Consider the following 22,222-nt stretch of genomic DNA (forward strand, 5'->3'; position numbering starts at 1 on the left):
GGCTCATCTTGGATGCTCGTGTTCCCATCTTCGGAATGTTCCACCCATCTCCTAACACTGCTGGCGCCCATGCACACATCTCAGTATGCACGCTGAAGTCTGAGGTGAATTTCAGCAGCAGATTTTTCTTCTTTAACAAGGAATTTAATGACAGCACGCTGTCGAAACTAACCATCGTTGTCGACCATTTTGCAAACATTGCCTGTGGTCACATGATGGAAGTTAATGACGTCACAGTATGTCAATACATTGTGTAAAGTCTGTAGATTATGATCATATAATCGTTTTTGTTACATTGTTGAAATTAAAATTATAGCACTGTGTTGCTCATGACTTCCAGTACGATCCTTTTTTTACCTTGGGGATTTAGTGAAGTGAATTTTTAATGGCAGGCAGAGTAACTATCTCATGCCCCCATGTTTTAGATTGCTACCAGTGCACTTCATTAGAACCAGGTACCCAGCTTCGAAGCAGTTAGCCCTGTGAACTTACAATATATTTATATTCCCCTATTATCATAATTCAGGGTTGGTATCTAAGAAATTAGCAAGTTCTTTGTGATAGTAGAAGAGAAAGAGTGGGGGGAAGGGAAGTGGTCCGTGGCCCATTTCCCTCTATACATCAAACAACTTGCTTACAATATAAAGGCGTGGTGGAAAATGAGAAATCAGACATCGTTTAGGTTTCGGGAAAGAAAAAGAAAATGACACGAAATTCAGAGCATAAAAATATAATTAAGTAATTCTGATAACATTGTAACGCATCTTATTAAATGTTCTTCCGTTTTAGACATTTTTTAATAGCTCGGGCTTGGGTTATATCCCCGTTTGGTCTGATTACCTGGTTGAATTTTCTCCGAGGTTTCCCCAACCGTAAGTCAAATACCAGGTAATCTATGACGAATTTTCAGCCTCGCCTCACTTCATCTCGCCAAAAAAACTGCGATCTTGTAAAATTTTGACTTGTTCCACATCTTAAAGCTTCAATGTTAACATAAGATCTATGAAATACAATAAATTAAATTAAATGAAAAAATATTATAAGTATTCTTATTTCAAACAGTAACATTTCCGGGCCATCTACCTACATTCTTTAAAACCATCTTTATGAAGAATTTTCATCAGTCGAAGTGTCTTCTGCTAGTCATTGAACACTTGTTTCATATACTGCCTCTTATCCAAGTATACAAGGGAAGTTCCAGATATTGCTTCCGCTTGTGTCCGTAGTTACGACAACAACATTAAAATGTCACAGTAAAACAAAAGAGCAGAATTTTCAATAAACAAAACAAAAAAACAAGTGATTATACATTAATACAGATTTTGACACAATTCATGAGACGGACACATGACAAAATGTCGTTTTTATCTTTGTCGACTGAAAAATCAGTTTCCCATTGTGTCACTTGACATGTAACACTCGTTGTATGGGGCTTCGCTATTGATTTTGTGTGTTTGTATTGTAGTCGTAGATTTATTTTTATACATCGGTGAACTATGTGGGATAATAACTTTTAGAATTGAATTAAAACTGAAAACTGAATTGACGAAACATGGCAGCACAGCATTCTGCTGGATTCTTGTGAAAATATTGAGGCAGCTGTAATTGATTATTTAAACAGCTTCCAATATCAATACGCGAGTCCCTTTTCGCGTTTCGAAAGCACTACGTCAGCTTTTCATTGCGTCATTCTAAGTGTGTTATGATTATTCAAATTGAAAGTGTTTTGATATTACTAAGGGAATTAAATTTACGATGAAATGTTTCTCAGCTCCACAGCAGGAATTGGTGTTACGGTAGCTAGTTTAAAGTCTGTTTTATAAATCGTACGCTATAGAAATAAACGACATGAATGTGCATAACGTATGGAGACAATAAATTTACTCATCAAGCATTCTACTAACAACCTAAGGGCCGGCGAAGAGTGAAGCGTTGAAGGCAAATATGACCAGATCACTGAATAATAAGTCATAATTGTAAAAAGAAAATTAGGCTATATACAGGGTGCAAATCAAGATTTTCAGGTATAACTCCCTGTAAAGTTGATTTGAATAATTTCGAGGGAAAAATTGTTCCGGAGCCGGGTATCGAACCCGGGACCTTTGGTTTAACGTACCAACGCTCTATCACTGAGCTACTCGGGAACTCTAACCGACACCGATCTATCTAAATTTCACTCTGTCAAAAGACTTCTGAATACGAATCCGGCATTTACTCTAAGCCAGGACTAAATGAAATTCAAGTGACGTCCTTGAATACGATCCTTATTGTGGTTTCCTTAGGAAGGAAAGTAAATACGTAAAGCCCGTATCGTAATTTTACTGCACCGAACTGAGATGGCCTCATTCAAAATTATCAGCCAGCTGTTTTCGTGTCATAAAGTTTCTTGTTTCGAGAAATATATGTTTGTGTCGGTCAACATCTCGATTAAGAGTGCAGATTACAGGTCTCTGTAGAATACCGTCTCCTTGTGATGAGTGACGCTAAACCAAGAAGAAATAAGAAAGTAATGACATTAAGAGAAATATGTCAATAAATTGCAGTGCATTAGAGAGTTCTGTAGGTGACCGTGCTGGAAATAAATTATAGGAACAATGTGCTTTAAGTTCATTCTTGGAATTTTATATACAGGGACATCACTTTATTTTTACTATAACATTTTTAATATTAACCTGACTATACCTTTGGATTAAAGGTTCAGAACCATAAACACAGTTTTCTACCCCTTCCACGACTGGGGTTCGATGATACTGGCGTAAAATACAAACAAATTACTTTACTGAGTAAGGAGGGAAGAAAAGTAGTTCATCCATTTACATAAACTAGGAAATATCGCGATTTTGAGTTTGATAATTTTCATTAGGTTTTTGTTTAATCAAAATACAGTACAGTATTAACAATGAGTGTTTTAGCGATACAGGGTGTTTCACGAAGAGTTACCGCCACTTACGGAACTTATTTCCGAAGACATTCTGAGCAAAAACTGTCATATAAACATTTGTCCTATTGGAATATTTTCAGTGATACACTAAGTTGAATGTGCTTGTAAAATATCTTTTTTCTTTAGTTTTAAAAAGTACAATAATGTTACAAATAGAGAATGAACTATTCAGAAGTATACTTTCTTTAATTGGCTAGTGACATGAAGCTAATAATCTGTTGTTAATTGCTTTGTACAAATTTTGTTTTTCAATTTTAACTAAAGTTACATAATTCTTACGCACTTATCACAACAATTGTTACAAAGCATACGATTTTAGGAACTTTATTCTCTACAGTTTAATTCTGCATCATAATTTACAATCTTAAAGAATTTACAAGAGTGGCGTGATTTATAACAATAAGTTGTAACAAGTACGTGAAAAAATGCAATTTTGTAATTAATTAAAAGTAAAAAAAAAAAAAAATTCTGTACGAAACAACTATGGAATTCATGACACATTTTTAGCTTCAGAATACAATTTTGCAATTCATTTTGATTAATTTTCAGAAAAGTCTATGATATATAATACGAATATTTATTTTCAGTCAATGACTTTACTATTAATATGTGTAAAGGGCAAGTCCTTACATTACATCATTTAATATTGTATGAACGTTTTCGTCGGTTTCATACCAATATCATCAGGTACAACATTCTATATAACAATATCATCACTAACAGGTACATATGTCTCTACAAACCAAAATACAACATATATTAATAAACATACAATATGATAAAAACATGATAAAACCAACATAATTAGGACATAAATGTGTCTTTCTTGTGTGAGTACACCCTACTGTCAAATAATTAAAACACACGTGTGATTAAAATACTTATGCCAATATGTTTGCAGGTCTTCACTGATAAAATAATATAAAAATTAAGGTGACTATTACACTCTTACTACGTCATACTACTTTTGACCAATAAAACGGTACGAAAGGACGTATTTCAACCAATCATGGCTGCTTATCGCACAATTTTATCGCGTCCCTAGCATTTGTTTAATTTTATCGCGTCCCTAGCATTTGTTTCTTTGTTTGCCAACATTTGAAACTGCGCTGGTCTGGACGTCAAAAAAATATATATATAATAATAATAATAATAATAATAATAATAATAATAATAATAATAATAATAATAATGGACAGATGTTAGTTTCATTATAAGTAACAAATATTAATCGGCAATTCATCTGTTAAGTAAGAATTTATGCAATTTTGACCTAAATGAAGTTATTGTCCAACAACCCCTTATATCACTCGGAAGCGAGTTCCAATTATATATATATTACAAACCACTCCAGTCGATGCACAGCAGTTTCAAATATGACTCGCATTGGCATTCAAGAACAATAATTAATAAAAATCACTGATCATACCTATGCATCTTCTGAAATCCGATTTACAAATAAATGAAGAGCACCATTCGGAAATTCTGAATTAGTTGAATACACCATGTAGGCCTAAATCAACGAGTTCTACTTCTATTACGCACACGTCCAATATAACATCAATTGAACCACCAACCACATTCAAATTTGGAAATTGTACATTCAATAATTATTCTTTTAAAATTATTCATTCGGAAATTCTGAATAAGTTGAATACACCATGTAGGCCTAAATCAACGAGTTCACTTCTATTACGCACAAGTCCAATATAACATCAATTGAACCACCAACCACATTTAAATTTGAAAATTGTATATTCAATTAATTATTCCTTTTAAAATTATTCATGTTTATTTTTTATGTCGTCGTCGTTAATTAAAACTTTCCTAACACTTGTGTATATTAGTTAGGTTATTTTATAGCTTCTGCTATATGATATTATGGATAGTCACGTATCAGAGATTGTTTAATATTAAGATTCATTGAAAATCATCTGTCAAGTGACGTTGATTACTGGGATTCGGATAATTGAAGTGGAATGTTGCATTTTAATAAAAATGAAACTGATTCAACAAAGCCTTCTTGACTAGTAACATTGCCATCGTGTATAATAGATCGAGAACTTCTCGACGAGAAGGCATTGCTCACTACTGCCATCTAGCATGCATCTAGCGTAATATTTGTAATGTTGAGATGGTACAATAATACATTTGAAGACAGTTGTATTTTCGTAAGTCAATTAATATTTTATTGTATTGGAGTACTTCGTTACTTCTAATCTTTATATACTTTCTTCTAATCGTGTAATAGTCAATTAAATCCCACTCGAGTTTTGATTTTCTCTAGATAAATCAAAACGTCTAGTGAGATTACTGTTGATAAGAAGTGTAGTAATAAAACAAGAATACGGACACGAAAAAAAATCAGTTAACATAGTTCAATTACTGTAATGCATCTCTTCATACAATATAGTATACAGATTTCATTTTATTTTTTTGTTATTTTATCAGTGAAGACCTGCAAACATATTGGCATAAGTATTGTAATCACATGTGTGTTTTAATTATCTGACAGTAGGGTGCAGTCACACAAGAAATACACATTTATGTCCTAATTATGTTGGTTTTATCATGTTTTTATCATACAGTATGCTTATTAATATATATTGTGTTTTGGTTTGTAGAAACATATGTACCTGTTAGTGATGATATTGCTATATAGAATGTTTTATCTGATGATGTTGGTATGAAACAGACGAAAACGTTCATACAATATTAAATCATGCAATGTAAGGACTTACACTTTACATATATTAATAGTAAAGTCATTGATTGAAAATAAATATTCGTATTATATTCAGAATACTAGCCAATTAGGTCGACCTGGTTCGCGAGTTGGTGTAGCGCTGGCCTTCTATGCCCAAGGTTGCAGGTTCGATCCCGGGCCAGGTCGATGGCATTTAAGTGTGCTTAAATGCGACAGGCTCATGTCAGTAGATTTACTGGCATATAAAAGAACTCCTGCGGGACAAAATTCCGGCACATCCGGCGACGCTGATATAACCTCTGCAGTTGCGAGCGTCGTTAAATAAAACATAACATTAACATTACTAGCCAATTAAAGAAATAGTTCATCTTTATATTTTTTTATTCATTCATTAAAGACATCAGCTCAAAGAATTTGAGTGACCACAAGGGTTCTGAATACAATAAACATGTAAAATATAATGTGATTTGAGATATTAAAGAAAAAAAAAGTTAATTGTTGAAGGCACAAATAAGTAGATTAACTGAAATAGAGATGATGATGATGATGTAATATTTGAAGAGAATCCTTGATCATATTTATAAGAATAAACATTACATAGCTAATCAAAAGGAGTGTGAAGTCCCTTAAGATAATTCCATGTGAATTTTGTAATAGAACCTCTACTGCCAAACAGCAAACCAATGACAGACCATTGTTTAAGAGGGACGTTGTACTTTTGAGAAAGCTAAGGCAGACAAGGTTCATATATAGACTTCTTCTCAATATCAGCTTCGGTGGCCTGATTTAGGTTCCTTTCGAAACGGATAGTCGGGTCAAGAACAAGAGCCCGTTTTAAGCGTCCGTTAAGGGTATATGTACGTGAACGACCACAAACTTTATCAGAAAATCCAGACTCTACATTTCTAAAAATTTTATAAGAAAATGAACTCACAATTGAACAAAAAATTACAAGGTACCACAACAAGACTTATTAGAACTTAAAAATCTGATAAAAGTATAAAAAAGGTTATTTATAATATTTTTCAAACCAGTTTTATCAGAGTATCGAAAAAAAAAAAAAAAACAAAAAAAAATATTCTACAGTTACATCATTTGGTAACCATAGCAATGTTGTGGTCTCTCTGACATCTTTAATATTTTTTCTGCATGTAATAAACACTAATTTCTGAAAAGCAGACTACTCTCAGACATGTAGAGTTGTTTATTTTAATGCAATTAATTTTTTATTTGGCCTATATAAAATATATTAAAATTTACATAATGTTTTATGACCTAATTTTTTCTATTTTCAAAGAAATGGGCATTATTGTAGTCTACCTTTTGCATAAATTCATGTTAAATCAGTGTACAAAATTTCAGAATTCTATCTCTAATGGTTGTGGAGTTATGAAATAATATAGCCTATGTGAAAATTTTCAAATTTCGGAAAATTTAATTTAAAGTAAAAAGTGAATTCTAAAAAATATCATTAGTAACCTTTTTATACTTTTATCAGATATTTAAATTCTAATGCTTGTAATTCTAATCTCACTCCACTAATACTTATTCAGAAAAGAATCATTAAAATATGCCTTAATAAACCAATTGATTACCCATCCGAGCTTTTGTTTACTGATTTTAATGTTTTGAAAATTAAACAGATTTATTATATTGCCTTATTAATCTTCATACATAAAAACCGTAATAAATTCAAATTGTATCATCATAAATATGGAACTAAAAGATCCGATTTTATACGACTAGAGGAACCAAAGTGTTTCACAAGCACAGCTCTGAGCCATGGTACCTACTTTGGTCCAAGGTTATACAATAAAATAATTCATAAATATCCAGATTTGCAAAATTTTAGTATCAGGAATTTCAAAAATAGCGTTAGGAATTTAATTTTTAAAGAATATATATTGATTTAATATGTATATGTATTTGTATGACTTAAATTGTTAAAATTGAAATTGTATTTTTAAATTTAATTTAATCCTGTAATTTTTTTTTCTTGACCCAGTTTGTGTCAAAAAATTATCTTTGTGTTTATCTTTCTGTTTAGACATCTCCCTGAGCACGAGTTTTTTACTCCTTCAGGGAAGAACTAAGATTGTATTTCTGTCAATGTTATTTTATTAACAATAAACAACAACAACAATAATAAGTCTTGTTGTGGTACCTTGTGATTTTTGGCCAATTGCGAGTTCATTTCCTTATAAAATTTTAGAAATTCAGAGCCCGCATTTTCTGATAATAATTGTGGTCGTTCACGTGCATATACCCTTAATAGCAACAATGTCTGCCCGTCTAAAAGAACCATCTGATGATACACAATGTATTTCCTCATGAATCTCCCAATATAAAGGTTTTAACGATGTCGCCAAAGCATATCGTAGACTACACGATAATAATCTAAGTTGGAATTTTCAAGTTAAAGAAACGATAAAAAAAATCTGTTCCTCCATTCACTGTTTGAGTCGCTTGAGAAACTTCTTGCCCCAGCAACTAAAACTTACCCTAGTGCAAACCCTAGTAACGCCGCACTTCGATTATTGTGACGTTTTGTTAAGTGACCTAAGTTCTGAATTGTCAGTCAAGTTACAGCGAGCTCAGAATATGCGCGTCAGATACGTGTGCAACATCCGACGGTATGATCACATATCACCGTCCTTCGCAAGTCTCTCGTGGCTCCGACTTAAAGAACGTAGAACTTTACACTCTTTGTCTTTACTCTTTCGAATTCTGCACACTGCAACACCAAATTACCTTTCGTCTCGTTTCTCTTATCTATACTCTAACCACGACGTAAATACCAGATCACTTATCTGTGGCACGCTAAGTATACCTCTTCATAGAACATCTTGTTATTCATCATCTTTTACAATATCCACCTCGCGTCAATGGAATTCCTTGTCACAAAGTATTAGGGGCTGCAAGACAATTAACACCTTTAAGAACAGCTTAAAAGATAACCTTATTAGCATTTCACTCCAATCATACTGATTTAAACTATCACTGACTACATTGTTACTTTTTTCTTTAGACATCATCCTGATTGTGCTGTATTTTAATTGTCTCATAATAATCTCTTTCTATTATCTAATATTATTTGAGATATATTAACATTCTATGTATTTTAGTTTAATTCTGCTACACAGTTTATTTCAGTGTTTAATTAATAGTTCATAGTATTTTGTTGTTTAATTTGTAAATAACTTTTGTATACATGTAACTCTCATCTAAATCAAATTGTTGGATTCTTTGTAAGTTCATGCATATGTATATACACTTTTTGCTGGTTGAGTGGAAGAGAAGGCCTTACGGCCTTAACTCTGCCAGCTAAAATAAATCATTATTATTATTATTACACGATGATGTCTTTTACCCTTAAAACTAAAGAATAATGGTATTTTAATGGTAACTCTGAAAATATTGAAATAGGACTATGTTTATATGACTTTTTTGCTCAAAATGTCTTGGGAAATAAGCTCTGTAACTGCCGGTAACTATTCGTGAAACACCCTGTATAAGAGCTAGCTTGAATTTTTTATTGATTAATAACTGGATTTAATAGCAACTGGTATTTTAAGGTATACTAGGGTAGAATTTTGAAATTTTTTTTTTGATTTTAATCCGATTTCTTTCATTTTTTAGCCGTTTGTTAGATCCAACAAGAATAAGGTGTGCGTAAATTTTCAGCTGAATGGGACTGCTAGTTTTGAAGTTAATTTTATTTTAATTATGCAAATTAGTTACATAATCAGAATGTTACATTACATTTAAATACATCAAGTTCATGTTTTTTTTCATACGGAGTCTGATTCAATGGCAATATTTTAACACTGAAATATTCATGATAATTATCTAGGCTAGTTTATGCACAATAAATTTTAGAAAACCAGATATTTATTAATTATTCATATTTTTACTAAAATAATAATTTTCATGAAACTTAACAGTTCTCAACTTTAAATCTCAGATAATATATGCATGGACACGTCTGAATATTTCCATTGAGTCCACACCTTTCTTCCCACCATAATCTGAACACACGCTCTCGTCATGAAACAATACTAACAATACCATCCCATCGCACCTCCTCACACTCCCCTTCTTTCACAATAGCCCTGCCCAGACTCTGGAATTCGCTACCTGCTAGCATCAGGGACTGTCGAAATAAAATTGAATTCAAACGAAAACTTACTAGGCACTTGGCCAGTAATTGATTTCTTGTAAATAGTTTCTTTAATCTATCACAAAATATTTCAATATTCAGTAATTTCATCACTATACAATTTTGTTATTCTAGATTTAATTTGTAATTCAGTAAATATAAAATATTCTTTGTTTCTCTATGATAAATTATCTAGCTTTAATTATTCAGGTAATCTTTTCGTACTTTGATTTTATTGCAATTGTAATTGTAAATTTAATACTAATTGTAATTTTATTGTTCATATTGTAGTTGGAATCTCCTGGTAAAAGGGCAGAGAAGGCCTGACGGCCTTATCTCTACCGGGTTAAATAAATAAATACTAAATACCTGTGGAGTAACGGTCAGCGCGTCTGGCCGCGAAACCGGGTGGCCCGGGTTCGAATCCCGGTCGGGGCAAGTTACCTGGTTGAGGTTTTTTCCGCGGTTTTCCCTCAACCCAATACGAGCAAATGCTGGGTAGCTTTCGGTGCTGGACCCCGGACTAATTTCACCTGCATTATCACCTTCATTTCATTCAGACGCTAAATAACCTCAGATGTTGATACAGCGTCATAAAATAACCCAATAAAATTTAAACATAATGTAGTATCGAGAAAAAGACAAATTTGTGAAAACATATACAATACTGATATATGGAGCAGGTCTACATAAATATTCCTCATTGAACTCAAAAAAGACGTACAGGCAAAAATTCTCTTACTATCAATTTCGTACGAAAAAGCAAAAAATTATTTCTTGACTATTTTTTGTAAAAACTGAGTCGTAAAATACCTAATTTATAGCATTTGAAACAATGAGTGATATTAAAATAATGTCTACTATTTTATACGTATGCTGACATTTTAAGTACATATTGATGCTTCAAATGCTGAAATGTTGCTTATAATACTGATGGATTCTTCAAATATTGAGTGATGCTTGAAACTCTAAATGACGCTTCAAATGCAGACTGATTGATTGATTCTTCAGTGTTTGATATTTCAAATATTGACTGGCACTTTGAATAATGACTGACGTTTTGAACAGTGACTGACTTTCTAGTATTAATCGTTACTTTAAACACTAGATGATACTTGAAAAATATTCAACATAAACACATACTTCAAACAGAATACTTCAACTACTTTAAACAATGGCCAGTACTTGAAATATGGTTTGATATTTTGATACCAAGTGCATTGAGCACCGTCCAATAGAGAATAGAGTAACTCACAATTTAATTAGTAATTAACATTTTGAACAGTTATATACATTCTAAATAGTAGGTTGTAAATTACAATAGCGACATACATTCTACATAAAAGCCGGTGTTTAAATAATAACTATAATTTAATGAAATAAACACTTCAAATAATTAGTTATATTTTAAACTGTAGCAAATATTATATGTAACGCATCTTCAGAATTAGGCACGATGTGTAACCACAAAAGGTCGAATGACTTCGCACTAGCTTATGATCATAATGAAGATTATATTAACTCCAAAACACTTCCCTTCATTCTTCCCAACTTTAAACGGACTCCAATTTATTAAATTTTAATTCTGTTGAACATATAGTTAAACTAACGTCATAATACCAACCCAAGACAATAAAAAAAAAATTCCCAAACGATTCTAAACGTATAACATAGAAAAATATCAGTCGTCAGCATTTTTCTCGCATTATTATTTTCGTGTAGTGCGAAAATAAATCAAAACTAAGGTTAGGAAGTGCAAGAATCTTGCTATAAAAGTCGCTTCAATGAAGGAAGTTGACAGTGGGTTCTCCAGTGAAGAAGAGTAAAAACAATCAGTTTACAGAGGAAATCTGTCCTGGAAACGGGTTAGCAACCCACTTGAAGATGTACGTTTAAATTTCTCGAAGATACCGATATCAAACCTCGGAAAATAAATAAAATTTCACGAACTTCACACGAAAAAGGAAAAATACGTTCAAAAATAATAATAAAATAAGGATTCGAATATGGAATATAATACACTGTCTAAAATAAAACAAATAATAATACAATAAGGATTTCAATATAGGATATAAGGTACTGTCTAAAATAAAAGAAATAATAATAATAATAATAATAATAATAATAATAATAATAATAATAATAGAATAAGAATTTCAATAAGGAATATAATGTACTGTCTAAAATAAAACTAATAATAATAATAACAATAATAATAATAATAATAATAATAATAATAATAATAATAATAATAATAATAATAATAATAGAATAAGAATTTAAATATGGAATATAATCTACTGTCTAAAATAAAACTAAGAATAATATAATAATTTAAATATGGAATATAATACACTGTCTAAAATAAAACAAATAATAATACAATAAGGATTTCAATATAGAATATAAGGTACTGTCTAAAATAAAAGAAATAATAATAATAATAATAACAATAATAATAATAATAATAATAATAGAATAAGAATTTCGATAAGGAATATAATGTACTGTATAAATTAAACTAATAATAATAATAATAATAATAATAATAATAATAATAGAATAAGAATTTAAATATGGAATATAATATACTGTCTAAAATAAAACATATAATAATACTATAAGAATTTCAATATGGAATATAATGTACTGTCTAAAATAAAACTAATAATAGTAATAATAATAACAATAATAATAATAATAATAATAATAATAGAATAAGAATTTAAATATGGAATATAATGTACTGTCTAAAATAAAACTAATAATAATAATAATAACAATAATAATAATAATAATAATAATAATAATAATAATAATAATAGAATAAGAATTTAAATATGGAATATAATGTACTGTCTAAAATAGAACTAATAATAATAATAATAATAATAATAATAATAATAATAATATAATAATTTAAATATGGAATATAATGTACTGTCTAAAATAGAACTAATAATAATAATAATAATAATAATAATAACAATAATAATAATAATAATAATATAATAATTTAAATATGGAATATAATGTACTGTCTAAAATAAAACAAATAATAATAATAACGATAATAATAATAATAATAATAATAATAATAATAATAATAATAATAATAGAATAAGAATTTAAATATGGAATATAATCTACTGTCTAAAATAAAACTAATAATAATATAATAATTTAAATATGGAATATAATACACTGTCTAAAATAAAACAAATAATAATACAATAAGGATTTCAATATAGAATATAAGGTACTGTCTAAAATAAAAGAAATAATAATAATAATAATAATAATAATAATAATAATAATAATAATAATAATAATAGGATAAGAATTTCAATAAGGAATATAATGTACTGTCTAAAATTAAACAAATAATAATAATAACAATAATAATAATAATAATAATAATAATAATAATAATAATAATAGAATAAAAATTTAAATATGGTATATAATGTGCTGTCTAAAATAAAAGAAATAATAGTGCAAGAAACTAAAGAAAGAGGTATCAGAATATATGCATTGCCAGAAAAAAAAAAAAGCAACAAATCACTAGTGAAATGAGACGGAGTGTTTATGGATGTTGAACTATGTTTATCAGCGAGGGTGGATGAGTAAAGTAGACCAATAAACATTTATATACAGTGGGCTACCAAAAGAGGAAAACACCTAAACACCTAAAGAAGCTTGAAGTGAGGAACAAACTGGATGCACATCAGAAGATGAGAAAGAAAATAAGTAGATTGCTACCTTTGTATTTTGTACTGTGTATGAAACGTTTAATAGTACCGGTAATTCTACTGTACTTTATTACATAATATGTTAACACAGTTTCTACACCCACTCTGGCTAACTCACGAACAATAATAGCAGTTGCCTTGCTGATGCGGCAACTTCTTTTACAACGTTATTGTGCATGTTGCATATATTTCAGGCATTCCAAATTTACCTCATTCGCGGTGTACTCTACTATACCTCTTCCATATCTATTTCCGAATGCATTATTTATATGTCAGATGAATGAAATATATTTCAGAAAGCATCATTTGTATATCAGTTGCGTTTGGTTAATTTAAAGTCATGACAATTATGCGAGAAGTTTAAATACCAGGGAGCAACAGTAACAAATATAAATGACACTCGGGAGGAAATTAAACACAGAATAAATATGGGAAATGCCTGTTATTATTCGGTTGAGAAGCTTTTATCATCCAGTCTGCTGTCAAAAAATCTAAAAGTTAGAATTTATAAAACAGTTATATTACCGGTTGTTCTGTATGGTTGTGAAACTTGGACTATCACTTTGAGAGAGGAACAGAGATTAAGGGTGTTTGAGAATAAGGTGCTTAGGAAAATATTTGGGGCTAAGAGGGATGAAGTTACAGGAGAATGGAGAAAGTTACACAACACAGAACTGCACGCATTGTATTCTTCACCTGACATAATTAGGAACATTAAATCCAGACGTTTGAGATGGGCAGGGCATGTAGCACGTATGGGCGAATGCAGAAATGCATATAGAGTGTTAGTTGGGAGGCCGGAGGGAAAAAGACCTTTAGGGAGGCCGAGACGTAGATGGGAGGATAATATTAAAATGAATTTGAGGGAGTTGGGATATGATGATAGAGACTGGATTAATCTTGCTCAGGATAGGGACCAATGGCGGGCTTATGTGAGGGCGGCAATGAACCTCCGGGTTCCTTAAAAGCCAGTAAGTAAGTAAGTAAGAAACACAGTTAAGCATACAAATTTATTAATGTTTGATTTCTGAGGGATTCCTAAAATCATTATGAATGATAATTGTTATTTGAATAAGCCCTTTTATCGCCATAGTAACGCGTGTTTCTTTTGTAATAACAGATATTTGAATATTTTCAGGTTCAGAATATGCCACGAAAATTCTTTGGTTGGCGAGAAAAGGCACATAAGTTAAAAAAAAAGTATATTTTTCTGTTGTACCTAATCACATAAGTATTTTTTTCTAATTTTTTTCAGTTAAGGGTAAATTAAAGGGCGGCCGGGTAGCTCAGTTGATAGAGCAGCTGGCTACGGACTGGAAGGTCCGGGGTTCGATCCCAGGTGGTGACAGGATTTTTTCTCGTTGCCAAACTTTCAGAACGGCCCCGAGGTTCACTCAGCCTCCTATAAAATTGAGTACCGGGTCTTTCCCGGGGGTAAAAGGCGGTCAGAGCGTGGTGCCGACCACACCACCTCATCCAGGTCATGGAAAGCATGGGGCTCTACCTCCATGCCCCCCAAGTACCTTTATGGCATGTTACGGGGATACCTTTACCTTTTTTAAGAGTAAATTAAAAAAAGTTTCTCCTGAATTTTTTTCTCCCCCCCCCCCGACCAAAGAATTGCAGTCGCAGATTTTCGCGGTTTTACGCCATTATTTGAAAGAAGGTTCAAGTCCAAAAGTAATTTCTGAAGAAATTCACGACAATGAAGGTAAAGCAGTAACTACGGTAGCATATTTTTGTTCCACTGACAAGTAATTGATTTGTGATTTAGAGCTTAGAATCTGTTATTATCTAGGACAACAGTTAGGTATAATATTTCGACCACATTGATAAACATTAATTTATAACAAGAAAGCCACCAGCGTAGTTCAGTCGGCTAAGGCTCTTTCCTGCCGATCCTGAGTTGCGTTCGAGCGCGGGTTCGATTCCAGCTTGAGCTGATTACCTGGTTTGGTTTCTTTTCCGAGATTTTCCCCAACCATAAGGCAAATGTCAGGTAATCTTTGGCGAATCCTCGGCCTCATCTCGCCAAATATCATCTCGCTATCACCAAAACCCATCGATGCTGAATAACCTCGTAGTTCATACAGTGTCGTTAAATAACCAAGTAAAATAAAATATAACAAGAAAATTACAATAGCGGGTGAGACAAATGTATATCGAGACGACAATCTGATATCAACATTGATGATGTTGATCTTCGAACTGCATTGAAAAAAGAACCACTATAAAGCACCCAAAAACTGTCAAAAACATGAGATCTTTTGTAATCAGCTCTTTTTCAACGGTTTGTGAAATCTTCAGTTTGCGAGTAACTCGTGAAAATAACACACCCAAGAATTTAATGCCCTAGCCCAGGCATGTTAATTGATGCCCACAGGAGCAAGCGCGCGCTTTAGAGCCCAGGAGAGCCTGAGCGCTTTACAGCGGAAAGGAAAGAGACAGGCGAAAGAGGTGGTATATGCCGCTTGGTCAAGCTATATTCAGGGATGGCCAGCACTGATTCAATAGATAAAGGAAGAGAACTTATTAAAACTGTATCCATGGTAATTTTTAGATTTGCCTGAGAAGTATAAGTGCATTATAAGAATGTAAGTTTTAATTTTAATGCTCATTTTTCACAAGTTTCATTTTTTTATTCAAAACAAATATTTTCTCAGCTTTTCCTATAGAAAAGTGAAATTTTCAGATATAGGCCTATTTATTTAGTAGCCTTACAGAATATTTCGTAAATCTAATATACCGTATATACGTATTACTGAAGATAGTGTATTGAAAATTTTGAAAATATTCGCATGGAAAATGTTTGTAAAGAAATGAATTAACAAAGCAACTACTGTTACATCATAAGCAATAGATACGTGCCCATGAGTTGTAAAAATGTCAGCTCTATAGCTTCAGCAGATTTCGAGAAAATAATTTAATATTGTGATGATAGGAAGTTGCTCACAAATATCACTGTAATATTGTTTTGATTAGTTTATTGATTACTTTTGTAAGGCTAAAGATACAACCATCAATATAAATTCCAACTTATCATGTCATACTCAATCTCTTTCTTTGGAATATCACTTTCTTTATGAATGATGTGTTTCATCCACTTAATACAGTATAATATTATACTACTATGGAATTTAAGTGAATATTCCTTCTTAACTCTCTATTGTGTTATTAAGATTTAAAACACAAGTGCAATATTAAGAAATCAGTGTTAGTACTTTTGTTTTACAGACTATGTAGATAATATTAAACAGAAAGAAGCCCTATAAAAATAACGACATAAAATTTCACGTTCCGTTTGAAGTTTGTGCACCACTGTTTTCTTAATCCAACAGGCTGCTTATTCATATACACAACCCTTTCTCTTTCCATACTTAGCGCTTGCTGCCCGCGCACGACATCAAGGTCAGAAAAATGCGCTTGCTTTGACATCACTGCACTAGCCAAAGAACGGATTGAGGTCTGCAGGCAATCACTCCGAAATACTTCAGATGAACTGAATGAAAGTAGAACTTTTTTCAAACCGTTTGAAATTGATTGCGTTCATTTAGATTTCAAGAGTTCATTACATATAGAAAACTATAGAGGGATTAGTATCCTCAACACATGTTATAAGATATTTAGTAGGATTTTAAATGAAAAATTAAAAAAAACATGCTGAAACTTTCCGTCTGGAGTGTCAAAATGGCTTTAGAAAAGGAAGATCATGTGTAGATCCATTATTTAGTATCAAACTATTGTTAGAAAAAATAAGAGAATTTAATTTAGAAAACCATATAGCTTTTATTGATTTTGTGAAAGCTTTTGATAAAGTCCGAAGAGACCTTTTATTCGACATATTACAAGATAAAAATATTCCAAATTTGCTATTACAAAATATAATAAAAATCTACTCAGACAGCAAAATAAGTGTCAAAATAAATAACTGTATATCCGAAAGAAAATTAGTTAATAATGGAGTTCGACAAGGTTGTCCACTATCACCAACTTTATTTAGTATCTATATAAATGAAATTATTTTAAAATGGAACCAAATCTACACATCAGGAATCAAAATAACCAGTGCTCTAACATTAAATACCTTACTCTATGCCGATGATCAAGTCATAATTTCCAATTAAGAGGATAATTTACAAAGAGGATTGTATACATTAAATAAAATATTAAAAGATTTTGGGATGGAAATTTCAGCACAAAAATCAAAAGTAATGGCATTTTTAGGACAAGACCCAGTCAGAAGTAAGATAATACACAATAACCAATGCCTCGAACAAGTGCAAAATTTCAATTATCTGGGTTGTGAAATATCTTATCAAAATGAAAAAGATGTGAACAAGAAAATTACCAAATTTACACAAATTCTAGGAATAATAAACAATACATTAAAAGCTAAATTAGTACAAAAATCTACAAGAATAAAAATATATAATACACTAGCATTACCCACCCTTCTATACGGAAGCGAGATTTGGACATTAAAGAAAAAAGACATGCACAGAATCAAAGCAACGGAAATGAAATTTTTCAGGAGGACAGCAGGATATACTCTTTTAGACCGAAAAAGGAATGAATAAATTTTAGAACAATTAGAAGTAGAGTCAGTAGAAGAAAAAATCAGCAGATACAAATTCAATTGGATAGATCATTTAAGAAGAATGGAAAATTCAAGAATCCCAAAAATTATGGTGCAGTATAAACCTAGAGGACATCGTCGACCAGGAAGACCTTTAAGAAGACTGCTAGATGGGGCCGAAACAGGTCTACAGAGGCCTAATTCGTGAAGGAGGAGGATGATGATGATGATGATGATGATGATGATGATGATGATGATGATGATGATGATGATTACATATTTTCCTTACTATTGCAGCTCTGAATAAAACTTTTAGCTTATATGATTAAAACATATTAAAGGAAACTTAAAATATTTCTGAAGTATTATAACTTATCTATTCTCATTGGAACACACCCATTCTTCTATTAAAACGCATCCAAATTTGTCTACAGTTTCACACGTAACCATATCATCGAAGTGGATTGCAATCGGATTGTAAAGTACAGAAATGTTTCAAGATGGGAAAAATGAGTACGTAAATAATTTAACGTAAACGGATACGAGGCTGTGGGACATGGAGGATGTAACGCCCCGGACGTACAACGAAACTCACTTTCGCAGCAACTGCAATAAAATAAGCCCATCCCTAACGCTCTACCCCGCCGGCCAGCGGGACGGTGCATACCGTTTGATTTCTAACGAAAAGAGAAGTTTCATGAAACGATACGTACTTTCTCGTTAATACTATTCCTTATAAAGTAAAATAACCATTTAATTAAACATTTTTCAAATTAGCCACAATCACATTCATGCACATTGTTTCATTTGCAAAGTCACGACTAGGAACGAATTTTTAGGTACCGTAAAATGGGATAACTTTGCACCATTTTCTAGTTAAAAATTTGTTTTTAGTCTGTATGAGCTATTCCACCTCAAATCGACCGAAATATATAGAAAATTGACCTTACAATTTCTAAATACAATGAAACTTTTTCTGTCCGTTGACAACTGTGATACAATGCTTTGTGCAAAGTTTGAGGCATCAGAACTTCATAGTGTTTAAATTTAAAATATTTAAATTTATCGTATTTTCATAAAATTTTCATCTTTAAACTGTTGTGGCTCCGAAACCCTTTCACCCAATGATCAAAATCATGGTTTATTTTTATGCTGAGAAATTAAAGTTTATATTGACATATAAACAGATTTTCTTACTTTTTATGAAAATGGAGAAATTTAGATTTTTCCTCATTAAGATGCCTTTGGCTGGGAAAAAATATTTTAAAAATAGATTCCGCATTGAAAGTATTGAAAATATCAAATAAAGAAAATAAATAACACGCGCGTGAAGTAACCAGCTGACTGTGAGACGGGAGCTAGCCGAAGACAAGCAAGGCCAGGAGACAAACACGTGATGTGTCGTCTAGCAGTCATGGCTGTGCTAGCTTTATCATAGGTTTTCATAAACACAGGAGTAAAATGACGCCCAACGCTCGCTTATCATATTTTCTCGGCCACTGCGTGCGGTACTGCGTCGTTCAAGTCCAGGCGTGTGAAAATAATTTATTTAATACCCTCGAAACTTATTGTCGTACCACTAAGCAAACAATGCCGAATCCCTCTTAATAACGCAAGGTTTTTTCTCAATATTTTTTTTACATTTTTACAAATGGGCAAAAAGCCTAAAGTAAGTAAAATCAGATTATCTGTCTCTCTGTGTACAATAAAAATAAGGATTACTTCTTATCATAACCTACCAAATGTCAGCTTCAAAATAAGCTCTCGTTCAATGTTCTGCAGTAAATGGTTCCAGAGTTCTGAGCGCTGAAAGAGGCTTGTTTTTATAAAATACGCTAAATTTGTCGCTCAATAATACGAAAACCGTTTGACTTTCGATAGTATATTTTTGAAAATGCACTTTCCTCAGCACCTTGTATAAGTAGGGAAAAAATTAGAGTACAAAAAAATGCAAGGTTTTTTACTGATCGATTTCATATGGAATAGCCCGTTAGTCTTTAAATGTTTAATTTTGAGATGGATATTTATTTTATACGTTCTAGGATTATACGGATAAGTATTTTAACCTGTCATATCTTCGAAAATAAATGTCTTTTGAAATTTATATTCTGCCAAAAATTGGTACAAAGTTATCCATAGTTCGGGGTTATTTTGCACCGTCAGAGTTTTAAGAGGGGTGGTGCAAAGTTTGCCACTGCTGGTGTTACATTGCACCATACACGTGCTAAACAATGAAAATATAATGTATCATGAACAGAAAAATGGAAACACAGATTCAAAAACTGCTATAAATAGTAACACGGACAAAACTTTTCGAAAAAACTACACAAAATTTCAATGCAAGTGATCACATTCTTCTAAAATCTTGTTTCAGAAATATTTTCAGTTCTTTCGAATGACAAGTCGAGATAACAGCACGTGAATAAATGTAAAACATTATACGTATTATTTTGTGTCAAGTTCTGGAATGGAATATAAGCAAGCCCTTTCTTGATACTTTCCTGGGTGGATTTACTCTCCCAATTACATCCTCCCATTCATATTCCATAATATCCTCCCTTTCAGTTCATTTGCAGGATTTGAATAATTTTCTCACTGCCTTGATGACAGCACTGTTTTTTTTATTCCCTGGTACGTGGCCAAGCCGAACCAATTGCTGACATCTTTTGGAGCACTTTATTTGGAACTTTGTCCCTCACTGATAAGCCTAGTATCCTTCTCAACATTTTCCTTTGGCATATTTGGAGATTGTTACCAAGTTTGGCAGTGAGAGACCATGTATTACTTTAATCTATACTAATAATAAATCTGTAGCCGAAATTTTTCTGGTAATTTTCGATTTTCCAAAAATAATTGGCCCTAACATATATAATTAACCGCCCTGAAACCGAAAATCGCTTTTTGAAATTTTTGTTTGTATGTCTGTCTGTCTGGATGTTTGTTACCTTTTCACGCGATAATGGCTGAACGGATTTCGATGAAAATTGAAATATAAATTAAGTTCGTTGTAATTTAGATTTTAGGCTATATGGCATTCAAAATAATTCATTTAACGGGGCCTGAATTAAATCGAAATATCTCACTTACTATTGCTTTTTTGTGAAAATGTTACATAACAAAAGTTTCTTTAAAAATGATTTCCGATAAGTTTCGTTCTATGAAAAATTTGGTAGGTCTGATAGACTTTTAAAATAATAATACAATACGTTTTCACCGCCGCCTCAGATTGTAGCGTTGTTGTTCCTGCAGTAATTCCCATGTGCAAAATATAAAATTTCTGAGTAGGAAGAAAAAACACATTTATTCATTCCATGGCAGTGGTACATAGGAGATCGTGAATTCTTACATTTTCGAAAGAAAGAAATATAATTACATATCACTGTTTATGCTGTATCACTATTTAAGTTATTTGAAGGGTTCAGAACCATAGTGGCCCAAGCGCCATTTACTGAAGACGTAGAAAACAATGGTTAAAATTAAGTTATTACCATAATTCAATGGAACCATATAGCAAGTAATATAAAGTTTACACATTAAAACTAAATGATATGTCAATCTTCATTAAACTATAGTTGCATGTAATAACAAATAAGAAACATGCTAAAGTTATTGTCATTGCACCAAATGAGTGGTCTCTGGACCAAAATGATCGCAATTTAATTATTTAAATACAATTTCAATTAAGTAACATATTAAACGATTTATCCTTCTAACAAACACGAATGTTCCCTGGATCAAACGTCCTATTTTAATTATGTAATTATTTTATATTTATTTCTAACGGGTGCAGCGGAGCACACGGGTACGGCTAGTATGTAATAAAAAGAAAAACAAATTCAAGTATTTTAGCTGCAATACAAAGTGTGAAATATAGTAAGCGTTTTTAAATTTCATGGAAGGTCCTCAAATGAAAATAATGCAATTAAAATTTTTAAAAAATCTTCGTTTGTGTTATGGTGCAAAGTAACCCCAATTTAGCCTCAAATTCATCTTGATTAGAAAATTATTCTGTGACACCATTTGCCGGAAAAACAGCTGCACAAACGAAATTAGAAAGTCTAAACTTATTTTATATTTTTTGTTTTCA

Source organism: Periplaneta americana, chromosome 11 (genome assembly GCF_040183065.1).
Source record: "Periplaneta americana isolate PAMFEO1 chromosome 11, P.americana_PAMFEO1_priV1, whole genome shotgun sequence".
Taxonomy (NCBI): domain Eukaryota; kingdom Metazoa; phylum Arthropoda; class Insecta; order Blattodea; family Blattidae; genus Periplaneta; species Periplaneta americana.